General features: G+C 46.3%; 1 protein-coding gene across 2 annotated transcripts in view; it reads left to right on the forward strand.

Moving 5' to 3' along the window:
• NFATC2 (nuclear factor of activated T-cells 2) overlaps positions 1-10111 on the forward strand; it is a 135544-nt gene that overhangs the window by 673 nt on the left and 124760 nt on the right. The gene's annotated exons all lie outside the window — the stretch shown is intronic.

Genomic DNA, 10111 nt, shown 5'->3' on the forward strand with positions numbered 1-10111 from the left:
GCGAGCCGCTCACCTGCCTCCGCTCGCGGCCGCGGCCGCCGGTCCCTTGCGCGGCTCCCGCCCGCTCCCAGCCCCGCCGCGATGCCGGGAAGGCGGCCCCAGCCCGAGCTCTATCAAAGGCCTTTATGTGCAGGGAGCTTGGTAGTGACGATGTGTTTTCTTTTGCCTCAGCAGCTCTGATGGCCCAGAGGACACCTGCCAAAACACACTCATTAACACTCCCGCCCTCAGGGGCTGATCCAGAGCTCATGAAAGTCTATGGAAAGCCTCCTGTTGACTTGACTGGCCTTTTGGATCAGGTCCTTGCTGCTCTTTCCCCCCGCCCCAGGCTCAAGCACACAGGCCTGGCTTTCTCTGGCCATCAGTAGCTCCCCTGTCCTGCCGGTGCTGTTCCTTCGCCCCCAGAAGTATTTGCATCCCCGATCCCTCTTTCCTCTGGCTCATCCCAAAGCATTGACAGGCTGCAAAGCAAACGGGGGGAGCTCATTTCACCCCTCTCTACGGCCACCTGCTCTGTGAAATCAGCTCCTGGGCCAACGTACCGAAAAACAAATGGTACACTAGACCTTGGATAGGAGCTAGCGAGGTTTCTTGCACCTCTGTCCTGGTTCTCCAGGGCAATTCTCTTCCCTCTGCCCATCAGCTTTGAGGCGAGTGGTGGCCATGGACAACCATTGGCCTGGCTGGGGAATTTGGAATGAAAACTGTGGCGATAGCTCTTGCTCCTAAAGCCGCCTGAAAGATTTCTCAGGTTTGGGAAGTTGGCCCAGGGCAGCCACAGAGGTGAAATCTTTCAGATGGCTTTGGGAGCAAGAGATATCGTCACAGTTTTCATTCCTAATTCCCCAATCAGGCCAACGCCCTGGTGGAAAGGGAGAGGTGAAATTAAGAGCTTGGACTTCTCAGGTGCAGCTTCTGGAACCTGACTACACAAATTGCCAGTGCAGTACATTACACAACACTTGAGCTTCTCATTTGGAGACCTTACCCCTAGGCCCAGGTCCTGCCCTCCTCCCACAGACAAAGCTCCCATTGAAACCACTCCCACCCTGGGGAGGTGGGAGGAGAGGCTACTGCTTGGGTTGATTCACTCTAATCCCTCTAATCCTGCTACCTACAATTTTCCAGAGTAGCCTGAAAAATGAAGAGCTATGCTAAGCCATCCCCAGGCCTGTTATTCTGTAATATTGCAAAAAGCTCACGGTACTTCTGGTGTCTGTGTTTTCCTTTGGGAGGGTTTCTATATATTAGACATCAAGAGCACAGGATGCAGTAAAGCCATGCATGGAGAGCTTATAAAAGGTATGGCATTCATAGCCCTGGGCAAGGTCTTCTATGTATAGGGTAGGCTCAGCAGAAACAATGATAGTTTGCTTTTTGCCTAGTGGCCGTGAGTCTAGAGCCCGCTCTCCAGGTGAGAGAGTGCTTACATGTATCCTTGCCTCCTTGACCCAAGTGTGCTAGCATGGGTGCAAATGCCAACAAAAGCAGTGCTGTCCTCAAGGTGGCTACCAGGCCACTAGGATGGGTCTGAGATCAGATCACCAAGCTTTTTTTCCTGTTAGTTGCCAAAGAGCCATCAGATGTGAATGACTTCAACCAAGTGACCCATTTCTGGTTCTTGGAGCCACCCAGTGTTGCCTGGTGGCACTATAGGTTTGAAAAGGGCTTCACCCTTCTATCTGTGATAATGCGCTAAGGCAGTGGTTTTCAACCTTTTTTCATTTGCAGACCCCTAAACAATTTCAAATGGAGGTGCAGATCCCTCTGGAAATTTAAAATGGAGGTGCAGACCCCTTTGAATTGTAAGTGTGGGTATTTATTCACATACTTCTAATTGATCACAGCCATCTTTCGTGGACGCCTTAGACACCCCAAGGGGTCTGCAGACCACAGATTGAAAACCACTGCCCTAAAGAGAAAGACTGCTGGATGGCTGAGTGTGAGCTGTGTGCCCTCTAGCAACTACCAGTTCATTTTCCAAGTCTTTCCTACAGCAAAGAAATTGCATGCACAGATGTGGATGTGGCACTGTCATAACTAGGGCACTCTTTTATAACATTCAAATAGATATTTTGACTAACTGAAGAAATGTTTCATCATTCCCCTTTGGATGGGTCAGGGATAATAATATCTTAGAAGTTCTTTTCCACTATTGGCTTAATTTTCTTTCTCTCTTTTTTTTTTAACTCTGATATGTACATTCCATGGGTTTGCAGAACAGACTTGAGAACTTAATGGGAACATGGAGATTATGAGCAATTTTTCCACTGGCTTTTCCTGCCAAACCACTTTGAGACTGAAATTGGGGGTGATCTCTCTGGCTCAAGCTGACCCCAAAATTGAATGCTTGTGTTTGTTTTCTTAAAGAACACAACAGATACAAGATTCCCCTTCCCCTTTTTCTTTTATAAGCCCCTTTCTCCCTCCCCACAAAAGAGTCATTTGTAGTCTGAACCCAACGGGCTCACTTTTAAGAGCTTAGAAAAACTCTGCTTGAAAGTTTAGGGCTCCTATTGAATTTTTAGTGTCTGACACATATCCCATTAGAAATATCTGTTTTGTTTTGTTTTGTTTTGTTTTGTTTTGTTTTTTAATCATTGAAGTCTTTCTGTTTCTAAGCATTATATGTAGGTGCAGTGCTTTTTATGTGGTCCTTTTCAATTTTGTTTGGGCATATTGCAGGCCTTGTATTGTTTTCCATGTAACTGAGTATAAACTAAGGTTAACTTAGCCTGCCTACCATAATCTTGCCATATTCAACACACTTCCAAGAAATTGTCTAAAATTTGCTGCAGTTGCATTTTTCAGGTTAATGATATATAGGCAGAAATTGAACATGATGCTGTAGTGAATGATTGGTTTAGAGTAGACCACTACCAGAATTTAAATTTGGTAAGTTCTTTGAACATCACTGTAACGGCAATTTATACAACATTAGAAAACATCTTTTTTCCCTTTCTTTTTGGAGTCCTACCCACCCGGTGCATAGGTATTATAATACTTGCACACTTTTAAAATTTGTAAAGCAAAACAAATCCTGCCAAAGTCAAATGCTGATCCAAGTACATGGAAAATGCCTCCTTCCATTCTCCAGTTCCCTGAAATGGTAATATGCACACAGTGTATTCCTAGTCATGCATTATGTTGAATTAGCTGCAAGGGGAGGTAGCTGCAATTTCTATTAAGGTTGACAAGGCGAGATTTTTGCTTCAGCTCTTTAAACACATTTTTAGCTTATGAAAATGGCATTATTAAAAAATATGAGGTCACTGTAAGTCATGGGACCTCAACCTGAATATTGTGAACCTGTGTAGAGTGGTGACAACCATGGCCTTCCCATACTGGTCAGTGAGAATGAGTCCCAACTAAATTAGTGAAGGCTCCCTGTATAGAAAAGGTAACTATTACGATGTTCTACAATGAGTAGAACCTAATAGTTGGGCCAGAGCTAGTTCTGTATTGTGTGGATTGGGCCATTTCTAAGGAAAAAAGTAAAACACACTGGTGATGTCAGAATTGTTTCAGTGGCGCTTAGAGCTCTGTGAAGGTGAAACACCTGGTTCTAAGAGGTATCGTGATTCTGTGGGATCTATATTCACCATATTTCTGTATTATAGGTAATATTTATGTATTATAGGTGTGAGCACTAAGAATAATCCCCATTTTATTCCTGTTGAGTGTAGCTGGTAAGTTAACAACATGGCTTAAAACAGGGTAAAAGTTCTGGTGTCCCTGATCTGAGCTAATCCCTATATTTCTCTATCAATGTTAGTACACACCCCTCCCTGCTCACTCCCCTCAATGTATGGTAACGATTTACGAGTCTGAAATATTGGTGGAACAAGTCTAAAATGATATGGCTTTCTTGGAGCACAAATAGCTCTCATAGAAGTTAAGCCTAAGCTGTCACTTATCTCTTAACGTGTTCACAAACGTGTTAGAAAGTAAAGGGTTAAGATAAAGCAGCAAGGTTAGAACATTGTCTTTCCTGCTTTCCTGCCAACCCCTCCAGATCTTCATTGCAACGCTCACCATTTCAGTGGAGAGGAGATTATGCAATCTTTATGCTGGTGCAGACTATTCCCTTTCTCTTTTGACTCATACTGATGATGCTGTAATATTCTATGCCTTGTTAGCCCATGTAGTGCTAATTCAAGAGCATCGCACACATTTCAGTTTGATTGTTTTGTTAACGACATTTCAATAAGGGGCACAAGGCTAGAAGGGCATCACAACATCAAACAAACCTCCAGACTGCATTTTTCCATTTTAATTTTTTTTCCGTCATTCAAATTTTTCAGGATGACACAGGTCTGGTTTGACTTTCAGAGGAGGGCAAAGGAAGAAGGCAGGGAGGCAAAAAGAAAATGCCTTTATGTGAAATGTTTATTCTTTACCAAAAATATTTGATCTTTGTTAAAATTGCAATGTTGAGAACTTGTTGGACAACAGCAGGCAATGCTCTCTGTTTGGGTGAGCCAGTTTGTATATGGTTATTTAGATGGTCCTGCGTTAGCTTGTAATTGTGTACACATGTAGTTGGCAAGCCGTTTTCAATGATAGTATAAACTGTAATGCCCAAAGTTAAAAGGGATCATGACAAAATATTTAACAAAACCAGAAGCGATTTTCTGGAGCGTCTCATGAAGGGAATGCTGAAAAAGAAGCCAACAATGCAAAACAAAGGCAAGCACTTTTAAGATTTTTTTTAAATCAAGGCCTTTTTCAAATAATGCATCAGAATCTACTAGTAGCAGAAGTTCATCCAAACAAAATATCAGGGAAAGGATTCAAACCCACACCCCAGAAAAGTGGCCTAACTGCCACACCACAGGTTTAACTGATCATGTCTTTTAAATGTATAATAAATTGTCTATAAAAAGAAACATCCTACACCCTGGGGTTCAGAACGTAGGATCTCCACACCTCCTCGAGGTGAAGGCCCAACCTGATGAGTCTATGTTTCTGTTGTACCCCCTCTTCCTAGCCCCAGGAATCTTGCATTTGGTCTGTATACAAGTGTGTCTTCAAAAGGACTGGTGGCCAAGGCATTCTTTCAGGTTGAGGACATCCCTGAACCCAGACCCACTCCTATCTCTGTGCTATTATCCCCATTACCATAAAGAAATTCAGAGCCCTGATCCTCAGCGGTGTTTAACTACCTTTGAAAAAAAATCTTGCTGTGATTTGCTCAAAGTCACACCGAAACTCTGCTGAATAGCAGGGCATTGGATCTAGATCTCTCATGTCCCAAAGAAGCGTCACCACCAGGGTAAAGCAGGACCGATTCCATTTTATATTTAACAAAATGGAAAGAGCCCCAGTGTGCAGGGACTGGAATTTCCTAGGGAAATGCTCAAACTATGGGGGCTACTAAGTCAAGCTCTAGTATTGTAACCTGGGAGGAGGCTGAGGCACCAGCCCCCAGGACACCAATGCAGCAAGATGCCAGACTGGCAGCCCCCAGGGAGTCTGTGCTGCTGCTGCCACTGCAAGAAGCAGCCTGTGTTCGAGGGGCTCGTGCTGAGGCAGCAGCAGCTTGAGCTGTCGCCACCACTGTCATTGCAGCTGTGGAAGCAAGCCCTCACTCTCCCTGCCTCCACCCAGGGCACTTCATTTTAAGTTAGGCTTCTTCTTGTCCTCTCTTTATTTATTCATTTTTTTACATTTCTAAATGCATGGTGGCACAATAGCACAAGATTTCTCCCGCATGCACCCCCCTCCAACCAAACCGAGCCTGGTGGTTAGACCACTCTCCTGTGAGTGGGCACACCGGTGTCCTGGGAGAACAGAGCTGAAGGCTTGAATCTGCTCTGAACACCTCTCTAGAAAGCAGGAGGCTGAGGTTTAATGACCTCTTCACATGCTGAGGGCTACAAAGTTAGACTTTTGTAGTGGAGCTTTGTGGGGACAAGCAGGGCACCTCGCAGGAGAGGGCCCTAAACACCAGGCTAGAGTTGGACTGATAATGCATTTTACATTAATCAGTTTTGGGCTTCAGTAAACCAGAAATAACCCTGGGATGCAGAAATCAGAAACTAGGAATCCTTTACCCCCAGCCCTAATGTGGATGCTCAAACAATTAAGACTTCCTGTTGCGTTCATGCTTCCTGATCCTTTGGATCTTGCAATCCTCTGTAGGCAGGTGCACAGATCCAAGAGGGGTGGACAGTGCCCTTCACCTGGCATTGCTGACGGCCCACTATTTGGGCATTTCCTTGCGAGGTGAAAGTTGTTGTTTTGAATCTCCCCAGAGCCTTGCTACGGGAACCCGTGGACCTGGGCTTCCAATTCCCTCAGGCTGAGGAAATCTTTTTGCCTAGGTCGCTGCCTCCTGGGTGAGTGATCTAAGCCCCTTCAGAGTGCAGATGGGAAAACACCGAGGTTCAACTCGGAGGAGAAGTGACTGTGTGGCTCTTCAGGGGAGACTTCACTCTCTCCCTCTTCTTAGAGTTGTGTGCTTTGCATGGAAAATACGTAGGTCAGAGAGAAAGGGGTCTTCTGCTTGCCATTACGTTACTGGTGAGACGACTCAACCAGGATGTGGGGGGGACCAGGTTGAATTCCTTTTTCTGCTTAAGAGGACTCCAACCCACAGCCCCTACTTTCCAGGAGCCTGCAACGGTGTCTCAGGAAGGACCCTTCATTGTACTCCTCTTAAAGCTGTTGCATTTTGATTTAAGGAAAGCAGGGTAGATATGCCCCTTTACAGACTGTCTACATCAGATATATCTATAGAGAGCGAGACCACAAGCTTTCATTAACCCAAGTTCACTTCATCAGATGCTGTGAAATTAGTTAACCCTCACTAGTTTACAAGGGTGCATTGCTGTCCTGCCTTCTGACCAATTTCAAACATGGTCTTTGATTTAAAGGGTCATAAGATCCAAGAAAGAAGGAGCCCCATCTTTTCCCAATAGCTTAGCAGTGAGTTAATTCACCCAGAACATAGACTACCCCAGTTGAATTCTCTTTTTCTATCTGAGGGGATTTAAACCATGTTTCCTCCCATCTTCTAAGAGATTGCCCTAACTACCAGGCTAAGCTGGGGTGTGGGTACACTTTGGACCTGAGTGATCTAGGATGCAACCAGTGAGGCACTTTGCTTACTGAGGCAGCACATTTCCATGCTGCCTCCTGTACCAAGATGTGGCCCAAGCTGCAATAAAGACCCGGTGACCCGGAGGCAAAAAGCTTCATAAACATTCTCCTAAACCCTTTTTTAAACTCTATCTAATTCCTTAGATATTATGATGATATATTTTTAGGTCCTCAAATACAGCAGCGGAAATTTGGGACCACATCAGGTGATAGTAACAGACACAAGATCTTCAGTGTGCCTTCAAATGTTTTCCAAGGCAGTCTCATTTTCTAACCCCGCTAACCAAGACCACTAACCACAGAAATGATATCAATCCACAAGGCTTCAGACCCCTTTTTTCAAGGGGCGGGGGCTGACTTGAGCACCAGCATATATTCTAGGAAATCAGACCCCAAAACAAAGGAGACAGAGACTGTCTTGTGTAGTATTAGAGGCTACATCCCCTGCCATGGAGATTTTTAAATGTAGTTCCAAGCTTGACCAGAAAAAGGGCATTGGATCCTCCTCAAGGTAGCCCAGCACCAACAACAAAGACACTTCTAGAAAGCAAGAAGCATCACACTCGACTGAAAGATGAAAACACAGGACCAAATAGCCTTGCTCTGTTTTTCACGCACGCATAAAGCTGTGCGCTGACAAAGTGGAAACCCAGTAAATTGCCTTTCCTGGTTGTTTTGGCAGTATGTGCAAAAGAAAGTTCAAGTAGCTTTGTCCAAGGAAGCTATTGTATTACTATGTATACTTTGCACTAATGAAATATAATATTGCCCTTTTAGTCTCTGTTGGATAAAGTTCAACTGCAGTGAAGTTGGTCATGAAATTGAGGACTATAATTCTAGACTAGTTTTCCCCTCTTTTTAATTGCATCAGGTAGTGGATCTCTCTGTTGCATGATGCTCCTAACTACTCATCTGTTTATGTAAATATTGGATTTGTGTGTGTATTCACAGTAATAGGGCATGCAAACTCCATGCATAAAATCACCTGCCTTTTTGAAACCTTGCATTGAAATATCCCATGGCATTTTCTGGAGAGTAGGGATGCTAACGGATTCCCTAGGCCACGTTCCTAGTGGAGAAGTCTGCTACTGCATTCCTTATCTTTTTCATATATTCAAGGCTTTAGGGTTTTATACTAAAGATTTAGAGGGGTGGGGGGAAGGGGACATTGTGGCCTGAGGAGCAGATATTCTTGTAGACCTTCCTGGACAATTATCACATGGTCCCCTGCAATTATGGGGGACTGGACTTGCCCCATGTTGTTTCTTCCAGTCTTATTCTTGTTTCATGTCAGGCAGTATTGCAGAGCCTTCTGGTTCCCTGAGAAACACCTCCCATGTTCAAACCTAGTAACTGCTGTACCTCGGCAGCAGAGAAAGGTGCTAGATAGAAGTAATACAGTCAGCTTTCAAGCTGTTATTTGTGGTTGATGGAGGCTACCATGTGTGAGCTGATTTCCAAACACAGGTGACATGGCCTCTGCTCCAGGGGTCTAAAGTCTGAAAATAATAACAAATCCAAGTGGAAGGACAGAGCTCAAATGAATGACATGCCACAGGGTGTCATTATCATAACAGGAAGGAGGACAATCCAGTGGTTAGAGCAGGGGTGGGCAAAATGTGGCCCGTGGGCCAGATGCGGCCCGCCAGGCCATAGTATCCGGGCTGTGAGGCCCCTAAAAAAATTTAGAAAATTAATATTTATCGGCCCCTGGCTGCCTGTCACGTGGCCCTCGATGGCTTGCCAAAACTCAGTAAGTGGCCCTCTGCCTGAAATAATTGCCCGCCCCTGGGTTACAGCATCAGGTTAACATTTGGGAGATCTGGATCCAATGCCCTGCTATCCTGCAGAGTTTCCATGTAATCCTGAGCAAATCACAGCAAGATTTTTTTTCAAAGGTAGTTAAGCACCTTTGAGGATCAGGGCTCTGAATATCTTTGTGTTAATGGGGATTAATAGCACATCCCAACATATCACAGGGGCGGTGAGAGGATAAATGCTCTAACAATGGTGAGCCAGCAGCTCTTCTGACGATGAGGACCCTATAAGTAGCGAAGATAGGTAATGTGAAGTTACAATATAAATAGTAGAGGCATAGCCCTGTTATCACAGCTATAAGAAGGCACCGCGGTAGAGGTGGGTCTTTAGGAAAGATCTGAAGCAGCAGTGGGCACGGTAGTAACCTCGTGGACTTGCTCTAAAAGACGGCGGCATGAATGGAGGCAATGTGGAGCTGGTTCCTGGGGAAGCAGGCCAGTGGCATCTGGACACTGACATCACCGCCAGTGTGGCTGGCTAGCAGGAAGTGCAGAAGGACTTGGGTGATCTGTTTTGGAGCTATCTTTCATGGGCAGAGGATGGGGAGAATAGCGGCCTTGTACAGGAAGGGCTTCAAATTCCTCTGTTCTAAAAGGCTCCCAGGGAAGATAGGCCTGTCCTTGTTTTTGGAGGGCCTGATCCAGAAACCTTGCGCGGCTGGCGCATCCGGGTGGGAGGAAAATGTCCAGCTGATCGAAGTTAAAAGGAGAGAGCAGATGGTGAGAACTGCGGAAACGGCGACAGGACAGGGGGGCAAAGCGCAGGAGAGCCTCCAGGCCGCCCCAGAAACATTGCCGTCGCCGGGGCGGCCTGGGGCTCCGGGGGGCGAGTTTTGCTGGACGCAGGAAAAGCTTCTAGCAGAAGGAAAGAGGCTGCTCCTGGCACCAGCCTGCGGCTCTCCGGAGATTTCGGGCCACCCCTCAGCACCTGCCGCCGCCTCCGAGCACCAGCTGGTCGCATCCCTGGCAGGTCTTTCCCTTTCCCGCCCCCCAACTTGCTGCCTTTTCCTGCCCCCTCTTCAGGTCTCCCACCGCAGGTTGAAGCCAGGCACCCCCCTCCCCCCCGGCCGCGCTTTGCCGGTGCTTTCCGGCCCCGGCGGGCTGCGGGGCATCGCCCCCCGGCTGCAGGCGAGCTCGCCCGCTCCTCCCCCGCGGGGCAGGGCCCGCCTCCCGGCTGCAGGTGGCTGCTG

Source organism: Gavialis gangeticus, unplaced genomic scaffold (assembly GCF_001723915.1).
Source record: "Gavialis gangeticus isolate Ggan-Ray unplaced genomic scaffold, GavGan_comp1, whole genome shotgun sequence".
Taxonomy (NCBI): domain Eukaryota; kingdom Metazoa; phylum Chordata; order Crocodylia; family Gavialidae; genus Gavialis; species Gavialis gangeticus.